This window comes from Schistocerca americana, chromosome 4, assembly GCF_021461395.2.
Source record: "Schistocerca americana isolate TAMUIC-IGC-003095 chromosome 4, iqSchAmer2.1, whole genome shotgun sequence".
Lineage (NCBI taxonomy): Eukaryota > Metazoa > Arthropoda > Insecta > Orthoptera > Acrididae > Schistocerca > Schistocerca americana.
Genome location: NC_060122.1, coordinates 328,419,946 through 328,437,319, shown reverse-complemented (window position 1 = coordinate 328,437,319; position 17,374 = coordinate 328,419,946).

The following is a 17,374-nucleotide window of genomic DNA, read 5'->3' as shown; positions in this document are numbered from 1 at the left end:
TGTGACGAGGATCTCCGTTTTGCATCAAAACAGACGAATCCCAAGAACGTCTCCCCCACAGAAGCGAAGTAGATCACAGCAATGTGTACTGTACACGCTGCATGTCCATCGTCCTTGTTGTGTCGTCGTACCAGTTTTGTCGTCTAGTGAAAAGCCATGACATTAACACTCCTAGCAACGCAAATCCTGCAGTGCGCAATCTGAATATCATTTTTATAAAGCTGGGTGCCGTTTTCAAATGGCTCTGAGCACTGTGGGACTTAACATATGAGGTCATCAGTCTCCTAGAACTTAGAATTACTTAAACCTAACTAACCTAAGGACATCACACAGATCCTTGCCCGAGGCAGGATTCGAACCTGCGACCGTAGCGGTTGCGCGGTTCCAGACTGAAGCGCCTAGGTCCGCTCGGCCACACCGGCCGGCGGCTAGAGTTTTCCATCCGTATTGGCTACAGTAACGAAGGTTTAATCCGAACAGCTTTTTACTGCAGCAAGTGAGGGGATGTGAGTGGTAGGTACCAGGCCACAAAAACGTGACCCGCCAGCCAGACAAGAATTTATTTTAAAAATACGCACACTTAAAAAAATGTCTTGCATCACCTCGGTTCCGAGAGTTCAGGAACCTGTACAGAAAATTGGAATAGAGATCAACATAAACATCTTTTCCGCCCTTTATTGCTCATGAAAACCACACATTGCATGTTGTACCACCATACAGCGAGACTAAAGTAGTAGTGGTCAACATTTCTGTAAACACTGGTACCTCTAGTACCCAGTAACACGTCCTCTTGCATTGAGGCATGCCTGTATTCGTCGTGGCATACTATCCACAAGTTCATCAAGGCACTGTTGGGCCAGATTGTCACTCTCCTCGACGGCGACTAGGCGTAGATCCCTCAGAGTGGTCGGTGGGTCACGTCGTCCATAAGTAGCACTTTTCAATCGATATGTTCGATAGGGTTCATGTCAGGAGAACATGCTAGCCACACAGCCGAGCGATGTAGTAATCCTGAAGGAAGTCATTCACAAGATATGCACGACGGAAGTGCGAATTGTCGTCCATGAATACGATTGCTTCGCCAATATGCTGCCGATATGGTTGCACTATCGGTTGGAGGATGGCATTCACGTATTGTACAGCCGTTACGGCACCTTCCATGACCACACCTTCGGTCACACATAATGCCACCCCAAAACAGCAGGGAATCTATACCTTGCTGAACTCGCTGGACAGTGTGTCTAAGGTGTACAGCCTGACCAGGTTGCCTGCAAACACGTCTGATTGAAGGTATATGCGACACTCATCGGTGAAGAGAACGTGATGCCAATCCTGAACGGTCCATTCGGCATGTTGCTGGGCCTATCTGTACCACTCTGCATGGTGTCGTGGTTGCAAAGATGGACCTCCCCATGGACGTCGGGAGTGAAGTTGCGCATCATGCAGCCTATTGCGCACAGTATGAGTCGTAACAGACGTCTTGTGCTGCACTAAAAGCATTATACAACATAGTGGCGTTGCCGTCAGGGTACCTCCGAGCCATAATCGGTAGGCAGCGATCAGCCACTGCAGTAGTAGCCCTTGGGTGTCCTGACCGAGGCATGTCATCGACAGTTCCAGTATCTATGTAGCTACTCTGTGTCCGAACAACATCGCTTTGGTTCACTCCGAGACGCCTGGACACTTCCCTTCTTGAGAGCCCTTCCTGGCACAAAGTAACACTGCGGACGCGATCGAACCGCGGTATTGACCGTCTAGGCATGGTTGAACAACAGACAACACGAGCCATGTACCTCCTTCCTGGTGGAATGACTGGAACTTCTCGGGCTTATAAGTTGATAGAATAGCGCCACCCACTCCCTCGAAATAATATTCAATTTCCAGTAATTGCTCATATAGTCAAGGTCACACTTGACTGTCAACTGTTGCCTTTGGGTGGCCATCCTACGGTTATCGAACAACCCCAGAGGCGATGCGGACCACCGTCATGTCGGCTTGGCAGTCGGCTTTCTCCCAGGTGAGATGCAAAGATGGCACCTACAATCAAAGAGAAATCACTGGCACTTTCGATTACATATCGAAACAACGCACGGGTCAGTGTTCTTTCGAGATTCTTTCAGGTCCCAGTTACGTTTATCGCCACTGTTATTGCTGCTAATATAAATATTTGGCAGACATTAATGAGGTCCATCTACTCCAGATATTTATTTGTTAGCTTTTATAGATCTGCTTTAAATTTTTGCTTTCATGAATTACTAAATTTCTATTTGAAGGCTTGTCTTCTAAATACAGTTGTTTAGTGTTTCACCAAACCCAGGTGGTCACAAACAAATGCAGCCTTCCACTTCCCATCTGAACTAGTTGACCTGTTAAATATGAAAATATTTTAGTAACCATATTGGCCCGTTACAAAGATAGTGGACTCACATTCTGGAGGACAGTGGCTTAAAATTCCGTTCAGTCACCAAGATTTAAGTTTACCACTGTTTTCTGAACCCACTTAAGACAGATATTGGATGATACTGGATTCCTCTGAACATCTTGGTTTCCTCCCCTATCTATTCCAAGTTACAGTTTGTGTTACATCACTAATGACGTTGTCACTGATAGGACGTTAAACATTAATAATTTCAAACGAAAATATAAAATCAAAGAAATAAGTAACTTTGAGAAGTCAGCCGTTTGCAAATGAAACAATTAATAAAAAAATATTGGTACGACATTAGATCCAACACAATTGAAAATTAATAAATACTAACTCCTTAAAATTAATATACATAGATAGTACATCGTTCCCGGTGTATAATCCCAGCATATAACAGCAGGTGCAACAAGGTAATTCAGATTTCCATTGCAGTCTCAGTAAACGAGGTTGTTGGTGCTGCATGTTTGATATGTGTATCCCTTACTTGTTATTTTCTTATTATTTAACAGTTATATTTTATGTCGGTTTAGTAGATATTTTTTCTTTTGTTTCTGTGTAGAAGATGGCTGGAATGGACAGCTGAAATTGGTAATGCTGTATGATTAGACAGTCAATGTTGCGAGTAAGAAAGGACAAAAAACATTTAAGTCTGTTATCCGTCTTGAGCTGACTGAAATCTACAGTAACAGATTTGAACCGCTGCTGCTGAAGATTGCCTCGCGAACAAACGTAACATTTAAGTCATTCACCTGCACCTTCGTCGCCTATTTTTTCTTGGTGGCTACAGCTTCAGTGTGCCTGAATCGCTACAATCTAAAGTGCCTTTTTCATTCCCCACTCTTACATAAATTCATGAGTATTTGCACATTTCCAAAGTTATTTCAGCATTCTTGATACCACCCCCCCCCCCCCCCCCCCCCTGTGGGTCTGGGGTAAGAATAGGCCCGAGGTATTCCTGCCTGTTGTAAGAGGCGACTAAAAAGAGTTTCAACCAATTCGGCCTTTCATGTGATGGTCCCCCTTGGGGTTTGACCTCCATTTTTCAAAATTCTACAGAAGTACTAGCCTTTTGGGGAAGGACGCCATTCGTGGTGTACCACTTGTCCTCAGTGCACTAAGTCCTTGGCGCTCAGTATTGTACCGGCGTTGTAACCATACCCACTATTCCTTAAATTGGGCCTAAACGCCTAATGGGTTGTACAAGTTACGCCCATTGTGTGTCCCCATGTACACCTATGATCATGATGGACTTTGCATGGCACCAGAAATCCAGCACGGTAACCAGCCCGTTGTGGTGTGGTCGTCATGTACCCTCTAGGTTGTAGCCCCCTGACAACACAGGGATCGTACTGCCGACACCTGAGCTGCACCCTCCCCACGTCAGCCAAGGAGTAGATGCCCATCTCCTTGGGGCATCAGGACTCCCGGCAACGGTCATCCTGCCAGGTGGCCCTTGCTGAGGCTGGGTGGCGCCCGTGGGGAGAGCCCCTGGTCGGAGTGGGTGGTATCGGGGCGGACGTTTCGCAGATGAAACGTCAACACGTATCAGGTCGCTCTGCGGCCGACTCTTTCAAACGGAAAGGTACCGTCTCTAGTTCTGGTTCTCCTGCCCTTTCCCCCTTGGCCACTCCCTGGGAGGAGGGACAGGCCCACCGGCTTGGGGCGAAGTACTTCCCCCGCTATTTGGTCTGTTCTCGAACCGATGGGGGGACGTTCGCCACCTCCATGCCCACGTTCTTTGTTCAGCACATTGAGGACATCTTCGGGGAAATCGAGGCTCTCAGTAAGATGCGTTCGGGGTCCGTTCTTATAAAGACCACCTCCGCCACACAGTCGGCGGCGCTCCAGGCGTGCGACCTAGGGGATATCCCAGTGTCCATTGTACCGCATCTGGCACTAAATAGGACGCAGGGGGTTATTTTTCATCGGGATCTCCTGCTGCAATCCGATGAGGAGCTCAGGGCCAACCTGGAGCGTCGAGGCGTGCATTTCGTCCGGCGAGTCCAGCACAGCCCCAAAGACCGTCGCATCGACACTGGGGCCTTTATCCTCGCCTTTGAGGGGGACATTCTCCCGGAGAACGGTCGTCACGGTTTGAGGCTGGGCCCTTTGTGGCGAATGTGGACGTCCTCTTGGTGAGGAACATACGTGCACCCCACCACCTCGGTGCATTAATTGTCCTGGCATCCACTCACCTAGATCCTCAGACTGCCCCGCATATCAGAAGGAGAAGAAGATACAAGAACTCAAAACTTTGGATTGTCTCTCTTATTCTGAGGCCAGCAAAGAAGTATGACCGCCTCCATCCTGTGCCGTTGACCACTTCGTTTGCCTCAGTTGTGTCCCCTCCTTCCACGGTATCCTCACCCCTATCCTGTCCCCCCTCCACCTCCTCCCCCCATCCGGGGCCTCTGCCTCCGCCTCCCAAATCCCTCCCTTCCAAATCCTCCTCCCCCATGGCCCCCGCCCCCTCTGCCCTCTGCCCCAGGGGCCACCCTTCCTCCTCCTCCTCCCCCCCCCCCCCCGCCGCCTGAGAAGCGATCCTCTTCTCAGGCGTCCATCAGGGCAACGTTCCGGACCCCAGCTCCCGAGGCCCGGCGTTCCAAAACGGACCCCGCATGTGAGGACCTTCTTCGGGTCCAGCCCACCACCACTGTGCCTCCTCGGACTTCCAAGAAGGCCCCCAAGAAGAAGTCTCTATCCCCCTCTCCACCTTGGCGCGTTTCGTCTGATGCTCCATCTGTGAGTCACTGCTCCCGGCCGTCCTCAGTTTCGCTGGGACGTTCTGCTGCCAGGCGCTCAGCTGGCCTCTCGTCGGCAAATGATGCTGCCCCTCCTACACCACCAGGCACAGCGGCCACAGCTGGCGACGACTCGATGGAACAGGATCTGTCTCCCACCGGTTGTAGCGTTGTTCCCTGGAAACCTGGCCCTCTGCGGCCGTCGAGGTGACCAGCTCTTCCCCCGTCTCGTTCCCCCTCATTTTTGACTAGCGATGGCCTTGTTACATTGGAACATAAGAGGTATTCGATCTAATCGGGAGGAATTACAACTGCTGCTCCGCCTGCACTGTCCGCTCGTCCTTGGTCTCCAGGAAACCAAATTGCGCCCGACTGACCGTATTGCCTTTACCCACTATACCTCGGAGCGGTATGACCTCACCCCTGTGGACGGTAACCCAGCTCATGGTGGGGTCATGTTGCTCATTCGGGACGATGTCTATTACCATCCCATCCCATTGACCACCCCGCTCCAAGCAATAGCTGTCCTTATTACTCTTACTGCTTTTACTTTTTCAGTTTGTACCATCTACACTCCATCGTCATCCGCTGTTAGTCGGGCTGACATGATGCACCTGATTGTTCAGCTTCCCCCGCCGTTTTTATTGTTTGACGACTTCAATGCCCATCATCTCTTTGGGGCTCTCCTGCATCCTGTCAAAGAGGCTCACTCTTGGCGGATGTCTTCAACCATCTCAATCTTGACTGCCTCAATACTGGCACCCCGACTTTCCTCTCAGACTCTACTCATACCTACTCCCACTTGGACCTCTCGATCTGTTCTACCACTCTTCCCCTTCGGTTCGAGTGGTATGTCCTTTCTGACACCTATTCGAGCGACCACTTCCCCTGTGTCGTTCGTCTCCTGCACCACACCCCATCCCCATGTCCTTCGAGCTGGAACATACCGAAAGCTGACTGGGGACTTTACTTCTCCCTGGCGACCTTTCCGGACCACGATTTTCTCAGTTGTGACAGTCAGGTCGAATACCTCACGGCTGTTATCATCAATGCTGCCGAACGTTCCATTCCTCGTACTACCTCTTCTTCACGTCGCGTTTCCGTCCCCTGGTGGAACGAGGCTTGTAGAGACGCTATCCGTGCTCGACGATGTGCTTTACGCACCTCTCGCCGCCATCCTACGTTGGCGAATTGTATTGGATACCAACGCCTCCGAGCGCAATGCCGTAGAGTCATCAAAGACAGCAAAAAAGCTTGTTGGGCCTCTTTCACCAGCTCCTTTAACAGTTTTACTCCCTCTTCTGTCGTATGGGGTGGCCTGCGCCGGCTGTCGTTAATTAAGGCCCACTCCTCGGTACTTGGCCTGACCTCAGGTAATGAGCTCCTCGTTGATCCTGTGGCTGTCTCCAACGCCTTTGGCCGGTTTTTCGCGGAGGTTTCAAGCTCCGCCCATTACCACGCTGCCTTCCTTCCCAGGAAGGAGGCAGAAGAGGCTCGGCGACCTTCCTTCCACTCGCTGAATCTGGAAACTTATAATGCCCCCTTTACTATGCGGGAACTCGAATGTGCGCTTGCACTGTCCCGGTCCTCTGCTCCGGGGCCAGATGCCATTCACGTTCAGATGCTGGTACACCTTTCTCCGGCGGGCAAAAGCTTCCTTCTTCATACCTACAATCGCTTCTGGACCGAAGGTCAGGTCCCCATGCGTTGGCGTGACGCCGTCGTTGTTCCTATACCCAAACCCGGGAAGGATAGACACCTTCCTTCTAGTTACCGCCCCATTTCTCTTACAAGCTGTGTCTGTAAGGTGATGGAGCGCATGGTTCATGCTCGGTTAGTTTGGATTCTTGAATCTCGATGGCTACTTACCAATGTCCAATGCGGCTTTCGTCGCCGCCGCTCCGCTGTTGACCACCTTGTGACCTTGTCGACATTCATCACGAACAACTTTTTGCGAAGGCGTCAAACGGTAGCCGTGTTCTTCGATTTGGAGAAGGCTTATGATACCCGTTGGAGAGTAGGTATCCTCCGCACTATGCACAGGTGGGGCCTACGCGGTCGCCTGCTCCTTTTTATTGATTCCTTTTTAACGGATCGAAAGTTTAGGGTACGTGTGGGTTCCGTATTGTCCGACGTCTTCCTCCAGGAGAACGGAGTGCCTCAGGGCTCCGTCTTGAGCGTAGCCCTTTTTGCCATCGCGATCAATCCAATTATGGATTGCATTCCACCTAATGTCTCAGGCTCTCTCTTTGTCGATGACTTCGCGATCTACTGCAGTGCCCAGAGAACATGCCTCCTGGAGCGCTGCCTTCAGCATTGTCTAGACAGCCTATACTCATGGAGCGTGGCAAATGGCTTCCAGTTCTCTGAAGAGAAGACGGTTTGTATCAACTTTTGGCGAAATAAAGCGTTCCTTCCGCCATCCTTACATCTCGGTCCCGTTGTTCTCCCATTCGTGGAAACAACTAAGTTTCTAGGGCTCACGTTGGACAGGAAACTGTGTTGGTCTCCGCATGTCTCTTATTTGGCGGCCCGTTGTAAACGTTCCCTTAATCTCCTCAGAGTTCTTAGTGGTTCATCTTGGGGAGCGGATCGCACTGTCCTGCTTCGCTTGTATCGGTCCATAGTCCAATCGAAGCTGGATTATGGGAGCTTCCTCTACTCGTCTGCTCGGCCATCCCTCTTACGCCATCTCAATCCGCCATCGGGGGTTACGTCTTGCGACTGGAGCCTTCTACACTAGTCCTGTCGAGAGTCTTTATGCTGAAGCTGCCGAATTACCATTGACCTACCGGCGCAACGTAATGCTGTGTCAGTATGCCTGCCAGCTGTTGTCTATGCCCGACCATCCCTCTTACCAGACCTTCTTCGCTGATTCTCTCGACCGTCAGTACGGGTTGTATGTGTCTGCCCTGCTGCCCCCCGGAGTCTTCTTCTGTCGCCTGCTTCGACAATTGGATTTTGCCCTCCCTACCACCTTCAGAGAGGGTGAGAGCCCGACACCACCTTGGCTCCAGGCTCCGGTTCATATTTATCTCGACCTCAGCTCACTCCCGAAGGAGGGTACTCCGGCTGCAGTGTATTGCTCACGGTTTGTCGAAGTTCGTGCTCGACTTGCCGGTCACACCATTATTTACACCGATGGCTCCAAAACTGACGATGGTGTCGGCTGTGCCTTTGTCGTCGGGGCCGCCACCTTTAAATACCGGCTCCTCGACCAATGTTCCAGCTTTACGGCCGAGCTTCTTTCTCTCCATCAGGCCGTTCAGTATGCCCGCCGCCACCGCCATTCATTGTATGTACTCTGCTCTGACTCACTCAGTGCTCTTCAGAGCCTTGGAGCTCCCTGTCCGGTCCATCCCTTGGTTCGACGGATACAGCAGTCCCTCCATTCTTTCGCTGATAATGGTTCTCCTGTCAGCTTTCTGTGGGTTCCCTGACATGTAGGAGTGCCTGGGAATGAGGCTGCGGATGCTGCAGCCGAGGCTGCAGTCCTCCTGCCTCGGCCAGCCTCCCATTGTGTCCCGTCATCTGACGTTCGTGGGGATGTTTGTAAGAGGCTTGTGTCGTTGTGGTGGGATGCTTGGTCATCCCTCCAAGGAAACAAGCTCCGGGCAGTAAAACCGCTCCCAACTGCTTGGACAACCTCCTCCCGACCATCTCGGCGAGAGGAGGTCCTTCTGACCAGGTTGCGGATTGGGCATTGCCGGTTTAGCCACCGCTACCTGCTCTCCGGTGACCCAGCCCCGCAGTGCCCTTGTGGTCAGGCATTAACAGTGCGCCATGTTTTATTGTCGTGTCCCCGCTTTAGTCAATCTCGTGTTGTCCTGTCCCTGCGATCTACTTTACCGGATATTTTAGCTGATGATGCTCGAGCAGCTGCTCGTGTTCTGCGTTTTATTACTTTGACTGGCTTGTCCAAAGACATCTAACCTTTTTACTTATTTTATCTACATCTTTGTTAGGTCTTTCTGGTGTCCCCCCCCCCCCCTCCCCTTGAGTCTTACTAGATTCCATGTGCTCTAACAACAGTGACTGGGCGCTAATGACCTGAGTAGTTGAGCGCCCTTAAACACCACCAAAAAAAAAAAAAAAAATCTTGATACCAACAGGAAGTGGGTGCACGATTCTCGTCTTCTTTTCCGAAGTATTTCTTTAGCTGACACAGTAATTCGAAAGGAAGTAAGATCTGGGTTTTACGCCCGACAACGAGGTCATTACAGACGGAGTTATTTGTAAGCCGATACGTGAAGCATATTTCTTATTTCTTTTTTCCTGCGTTTCAATTTTATGTGTTGGACATGCACTTCATGCCGCAATGGTCATCGATTGGCATAAAATATACTGAATGTACACAGCAACATAACGACATATTTGGTTACAAGTTCACCTAAACGAAGTTACAGCAAAGCAATAGTTATACACTCAGCAGTCTCATTGCTACGATAATGACTTCACAACACGGCTCCATCTACTTGGGCGATTGCCGTCAGTCTTTGGCTGTCGCCCTGCGGTCGTTTGAAAACGAATCGACGCTGACATTCCGATTTTATTGACAGCAGTACACTTTTGTTTCGACGCCTATTGTACTTGCATCTACATTAGGTATTTGAACATTAAATAGTATTGTAAGAAACATTAAATATCGGTATCGAAAGTATCGAATGATGTTGGGAAAAATAATAACGTACTGCATGCAGCATCCATGTATCGCCAGAAGATGTCGTGCAGATGCATCGATGAGATATTGTGTGATTTACACATCCGGCGGCGAAACCGAGTAGTGTATTTGCCACAGATACGTCGGGAAAGCATGAAACATGTCGTACTTCGTTGAATAAATGTCACATTAGATGGTATTAAGATACCGAATGTAAAAATATCTGCTTTTGTACCCGCTGCATTTTATAGATCATTACTATTAAACAAGTACCACCTACCTTGCAAATGACGTTGTAGTAGCTTTTATACTCATACTGGTTCATGCACACGCAGCATTATTCCCATATTTTGGCTCATATTCTAAACGAGGGCTTACCTAAATGAGTGATTTTGTATAACATACGAACTCTTAATTATGGGACGTATGTGCAGCAAGAAAATAGATTCTTACTTTGTTTGTGGTTTTAATTTTTTCCCATTACTGCTTACGTTTGTATTTGATTTTACAGTTTAAGTAAGTATTTTTTGTGAAAGAAAAGCTTAAACTTGCATATGAAACAGCATCAGTACCTTGTGGTGTTGGCGTTAACTATACTTCTACTTAGATTTTATACAGTTGTAAAGACAATTTTTGGCATTGGTATTGATACCAAATATCATATCGAATCTAGCAATGGCATGTTCCTACGGACGCTATAGAGCTTTCGTTAGCGGCAAGTACTCATCCCTTACAATATAAGTACAAGTATTTATCAGTTAAATAGTTAACTCAGTTAGCAGCAAGATCGCCTACCAGTGCGGTTTGCATATTTGGTCTTGCAGCTGAGCCATAGGTAAATGAGTTACTGCTGTTAATAAAAGTACATACTGAAGATACAACGAAGTTATTTATTACATCGACAGCTTGCGCAACACAACGAGAAACAGAAGCTCTAATTACCCCATGCGTACTTATCACAACGGCGCACACACATTCAAAATTGACGGAGAAAAGAGCATGAGGAACGCCAGAATCCCTGCAACACACTGTCAATCCAATACTCAGAAACAAGCAGCAGGTAGGTCAATCGTGAACATGACGAGCAAAATAGCTGTAAGCAAATAAAATATTAAACAGGAAATTGACATATTAAATGTATACGCAGTATTCAGTATCTTATTTGCCATCGTAGTTGACACACCACTAAAAAAGGAGAAGGAAAACCAAAGCTTAAAAGAAAGAAACCACTTGGCAAAGGAGAAGGAAATACTTGTATATGTAACTAGCATTCTGCACTTTGGCCAGTTAGGGTACTTTTGTGGAGAAGGAAATACTTGTATATGTAACTAGCATTCTGCACTTTGGCCAGTTAGCGTACTTTTGTCTTACATTTCCTTTGTAGGGGTTGAATTCTGTTTTTGTCGACATTTCCATTGTCTTCTCTATTCAAACTTTGCCCGCTGGCGCCTCATGAGTGTTTTGCCGATAGGCCAGCTAAATACGAGCTCACCTAATTTAAATTCTTCTTTGATCAGGATGCGTTAATTGATTTATAGTTCAATGCAGGGAATGATTGCGTTATTTAAATTCAAGTACCAGGAGAATAAACGCTCTTTGGAGACGTGTTAAGCCCCTTCCATCTATCTGTAATGCTGTTGCCTGTTGGCGTACAGATTCTATGTACACTCTTCTTGTAAGATCTTGTTAGTTGGTCTAAATGTGTGACTGCTACGAGTATTAGAGCTTACCACCTGTGGCGGACTAACTTTGGGACGAAGGGGGGGGGGGGGGGGGGGAGAGCACGGCACGGGGCAGAGGGGGGGGGGCAAGGTGGGCGAAGGCGCAACCCGCCCCAGGCCTTTGGATCTGGGGGAGGGGGGGGGGAGACCATTTTAATCAAATTCCACACAAGGCCAAAATATATTCAATATATAAGAAGCCCCATATGTGCTGAAAATATAAACGTAGGTACTGAATGGACAGCCCAATAAATCATTCAATTTATCATTAAACATAACTTCAGTGAATCATTATCCTGTGGATCGCTTGCAATTCAATACGTGTTGATCACTTCGGATCATGCGGAAGAAGTTTCTCTAAACTGTTAGGTTGTTGCATAAGTTCGTAGGGTCTTTCCACAAGTATAATGAACACAACAGATACACTTAGCAGAGACTTTGGTCATCAATAATATATAGTCCTTCACTATTTACAACAGTCTGCCAACGCTGGGGTAACTTTTCTGTTCCCCGACTGTGGAAATCACGTGGTTCTGAGGCGAAGAACTCGCCGAGCACTATTCAGAACGCATTTCCATCCCGAAGGAAGTTCCTTGAAAGTTGTTCGATAGAGAGCGAAAAAGTGGAGATCAAGTCAATGAGGTACTCCTGTACAGTGTATTTTGTGTCTAGAAGAAAGCGGGTGGACGTTACGGCGGAGCAGCATCACTTCACGCAGTCTTACCGATTGTTGTCTTGGATTGCGTCTGAAAGACGTCTTACTTGTTGACAATAAATGTCAGCAGTGATGGGTACACGTCAGGGAAGCAATTCGTAGTACGCCACACCGCTGCTGTTCCTCCAGATGCCTAACAGTATCGTCTGTGGATGCGAGCAAATCTTTTTGCGGAGCTGCTGCTACGTTTGGGCTCATCTACTCCTTTCTTTCCCTTATTTTAGCATACAGACATCATTTCTCTTCGTCAGTAACGGTACAAGATACGAATGGTCGGTGTTGTACAAGACCCAATAATTGATGACGGGCAAAGAGAGATGGCCACAGTCCGATTTTTGTGATTTTAGATTAGGGCACAAAGTACTCATACATAAGATTTTTGAACCTTTCCCACTACAAGCGAATATGTTGGAATGATCACAATTCATAACATTTCCTAATTCTCGAGTACACTGAAGTTGATCACTGTGGATTGATGCGTTTAAACGATCTTCATCAAACCCCGAAGGTCTTCCTGAACATGGAGGCTCACTTTTGTCAAAACGATCCACCTTCAGACAAGAAAACCATTTTCTAGCCGTGCTCTGTCCAATGAAATTATCCCAATACACGGCGCAAATTTTTCTTGCTGACTCGGATTACCCCTCTATTGAACTGAAGCAGACGAATATATCGGAAATGTTCGTACTTTTCCGCTTGGCACTCCATTTTCTAGCCTCCCCAATTACACGCAACAAAATGACAATATGTAGACTCAGACAGAAATAGTGAAGTACAAATAATAATGAGAATCGATAACTGAACCCACAGCAACCGGAGTACCAACATGCAAAACAAAGACGCCCGGAACCTAATGCACCAATCTAATAATGCAAAAATATCTTCGCTCTACAGTGAATGAAAAACGAGTAGCCAGTATGTACATACCATCACCGGAAAGAAAAGTTTCAAATGAAATAGATTTCAGAGACGTCATTGAGAATTTCAGTAAAATGTCACGAAAATATGTATTCCACTAATATAAATATAACTACTATCTCGTAATAAGGTAACCAAACTAATTGATATTGTAATTGCACAAACTTTGTTTCCAGACACATAAAACAAAAGTTAATTTTTTATTCTATGCTTTATTATTATTTTGCAGTTTACCTGATAGTTGTTGTAATATAATGGATCAAATTAATTTCTTCCTTCTTCATTGATTTCCATTTTTACATTTAAGCTATACACACACAAAGCCAAAGGTAAATTAACGAGTTGCTTTGTGGCAGAGATAATGTTTTGATACAAAAAAGAGAAGAGATACGTTCTTCAGTTGATTAATTTTCACCTGTTTGATTCTATAAGCGGTAGCGGGCCGACGTATGACGAGATCCGTCATACCAGTATTGTTTAAAAATTTGTATTTCAAGCGTACATTAAAAGGCGTTATAAAAAGTTATTGGGAAGCTAAAGCTTTATTCGTATATTCACATCGACTGCGCCTGTCGGTTCATCATTTCGCCCGATCCGATAATCCAGCATCAGGAGGTTCGTAGCAGACAAGAGGAATTTGCGTGAGCAGCTGTGGTACAATACTGGATCGTCATTGTTATAATCAGGACTACGCACAGTGGAATTAATGAGAAGAAGTACGTCACTTAAATGATGAGTATCAATCTTAAATATATTGACATTAAAGGTTTGTTGATATTAATACCAATTGAAGTTCACGAAGGATATGTGTACCTTCCAATTTCTTTTAATTATTCTTTTCAATTAATTTTTTTCTCCCCCCATGAACCATGGACCTTGCCGTTGGTGGGGAGACTTGCGTGCCTCAGCGACACAGATAGCCGTACCGTAGGTGCAACCACAACGGAGGGGTATCTGTTGAGAGGCCAGACAAATGTGTGGTTCCTGAAGAGGGGCAGCAGCCTTTTCAGTAGTTGCATGGGCAACAGTCTGGATGATTGACTGATCTGGCCCTGTAACACTAACCAAAACGGCCTTGCTGTTGTGGTACTGCGACCGGCTGAAAGCAAGGGGAAACTACAGCCGTAATTTTTCCCGAGGGCATGCAGCTTTACTGTATGATTAAATGATGATGGCGTCCTTTTGGGTAAAATATTCCGGAGGTAAAATAGTCCCCCATTCGGATCTCCCGGCGGGGAATACTCAGGAGGACGCCATTATCACGAGAAAGAAAACTGGCGTCCTACGGATCGGAGGGTGGAATGTCAGATCCCTTAATCGGGCAGGTAGGTTAGAAAATTTAAAAAGGGAAATGGTTAGGTTAAAGTTAGATATAGTGGGAATTAGTGAAGTTCGGTGGCAGGAGGAACAAGACTTTTAGTCAGGTGAATACAGGATTATAAATACAAAATCAAATAGGGGTAATGCAGGAGTAGGTTTAAAAATGAATAAAAAAATAGGAGTGAAGGTAAGCTACTGCAAATAGCATAGTGAACGCATTATTGTGGCCAAGATAGATACGAAGCCCACGCCTACTACAGTAGTACAAGTTTATATGGCACTAGCTTTGCAGATGACGAAGAAATTGATGAAATGTATGATGAGATACAAGAAATTATTCAGGTAGTGAAGGGAGACGAAACTTTAATAGTCCTGCGTGACTGGAATTCGAGAGTACGAAAAGGGAGAGAAGGAAACATAGTAGGTGCATATGGATTGGGGGAAAGAAATGAAAGAGGAAGCCCTCTGGTGGAATTTTGCACAGAGCATAACTTAATCATAGCTAACACTTGGTTCAAGAATCATAAAAGAAGGTTGCATACATGGAAGAATCCTAGAGATACTAGAAGGTATCAGATAGATTATATAATGGTAAGACAGAGATTTAGGAACCAGGTTTTAAATTGCAAGACATTTCAAGGGGCAGATGTGGACTCTGACCACAATCTATTGGTTATGAACTGTAGATTAAAACTGAAGAAACTGCAAAAATGTGGGAATTTAAGGAGATGGGACCTGGATAAACTGAAAGAACCAGAGGCTGTGAGAGTTTCAGGGAGAGCATAAGGGAACAATTGACAGGAATGGAGGAAGCAAGTACAGTAGAAGAAGAATGGGTAGCTTTGAGGGATGAAAGAGTGAATGCAGCTGAGGATCAAGTAGGTAAAAAGACGAGGGCTAGTAGAAATCCTTGGGTATCAGAAGAAATATTGAATTTAATTGATGAAAAAGAGAAAATATAAAAATGCAGTAAATGAAGCAGGCAAAAAGGAATACAAACGTCTCTAAAATGAGATTGACAGGAAGTACAAATTGGCTAAGCAGTGATGGCTAGAGGACAAATGTAAAGATGTAGAGGCTTATCTCACCAGGGGTAAGATAAATACTGCTTACAGGAAAATTAAAGAGACCGTTGGAGAAAAGAGAAAAGAGAAGCTCAGATGGGAACCCAGTTCTAAGCAAAGAAGGGAAAGCAGAAAGGTGGAAGGAGTATATAGAGGGTCTATTCAAGGGCGATGTAATTGGTAACAGTATTATGGAAATGGAAGACGATGTAGATGAAGATGAAATGAGAGATACGATACTGCGTGAAGAATTTGACAGAGCGCTGAAAGACCTACGTCGAAACAAGGCACCGGGAGTAGACAACATTAAATTAGAACTACTGACAGCCTTGGGAGAGCCAGTCCTGACAAACCTCTACCATCTGGTGAGCAAGATGTATGAGACAGGCGAAATTCCCTCAGACTTCAAGAAGAATATAATAATTCCAATCCCAATGAAAGCAGGTGTTGACAGATGTGAAAATTACCGAACTATCAGTTTAATAAGTCACAGCTGCAAAATGCTAACGCGAATTCTTTACAGACGAATGGAAAAACTGGTAGAAGCCGACCTCGGGGAAGATCAGTTTGGATTCCGTAGAAATGTTGGAACACGTGAGGCAATACTGACCCTACGACTTAACTTAGTAGAAAGATTAAGGAAAGGCAAACCTACGTTTATAGCATTTGTAGACTTAGAGAAAGCTTTTGACAATGTTGACTGGAATACTCTCTTTCAAATTCTGAAGGTGTCAGGGGTTAAATCTAGGCACCGAAATGCTATTTACAATTTGTACAGAAACCAGATGGCAGTTATAAGAGTCGATGGTCATGAAAGGGAAGCAGTGGTTGGGGAGGGAGTGAGACAGAGTTGTAGCCTCTCCCCAATGCTATTCAATCTGTATATTGAGCAAGCAGTAAAGGAAATAAAAGAACAATTCGGAGTAGGAATTAAAATCCATGGAGAAGAAATAATAACTTTGATGTTCGCCGATGGCATTGTAATTCCGTCAGAGACAGCAAAGGACTTGGAATAGCAGTTGAACGGAATGGACAGTGTCTTGAAAGGAGGGTATAAGATGAACATCAACAAAAGCAAAATAAGGATAATGGAATGTAGTCGAATTAAGTCGGGTGATGCTGAGCGAATTAGATTAGGAAATGAGATACTTAAAGCAGTAAACGATTTTTGCTAATTGGGGAGCAAAATAACTGATGATGGTCGAAGTAGAGACGATATAAAATGTCGACAGGCAATGGCAAGGAAAGCGTTCCTGACGAAGAGAAATTTGTTAACATCGAGTATTGATTTAAGCGTCACGAAGTCGTTTCTGGAAGTATTCGTATGGAGTGTATCCTTGTATGGAAGTGAAACGTGGACGATAAATAGTTTAGACAAGAAGAGAATAGAATTTTTCGAAATGTGGTGCTACAGAAGAATGCTGAAGATTAGATGGGTAGATCACATAACAAATGAGGAGGTACTGAACAGAATTGCGGAGAAGAGGAGTTTGTGGCACAACTTGACTAGAAGAAGGGATCGGTTGGTAGAACATGTTCTGAGGCATCAAGGGATCACCAATTTAGTACTGGATGCCAGCGTGGACGGTAAAAATCGTAGAGGGAGACCAAGAGATGAATACACTAAGCAGATTCAGAAGGATGTAGGCTGCAGTAGGTACTGGGAGATGATGAAGCTTGCACAGGATAGAGTAGCGTGGAGAGCTGCATCAAACCAGTCTCAGGACTGAAGACCACAACAACAACAATAATTTTTTTTTTAGTTATTGAAGCAGCAATTATTAATCAATTTCCATTATTTATCCGACCA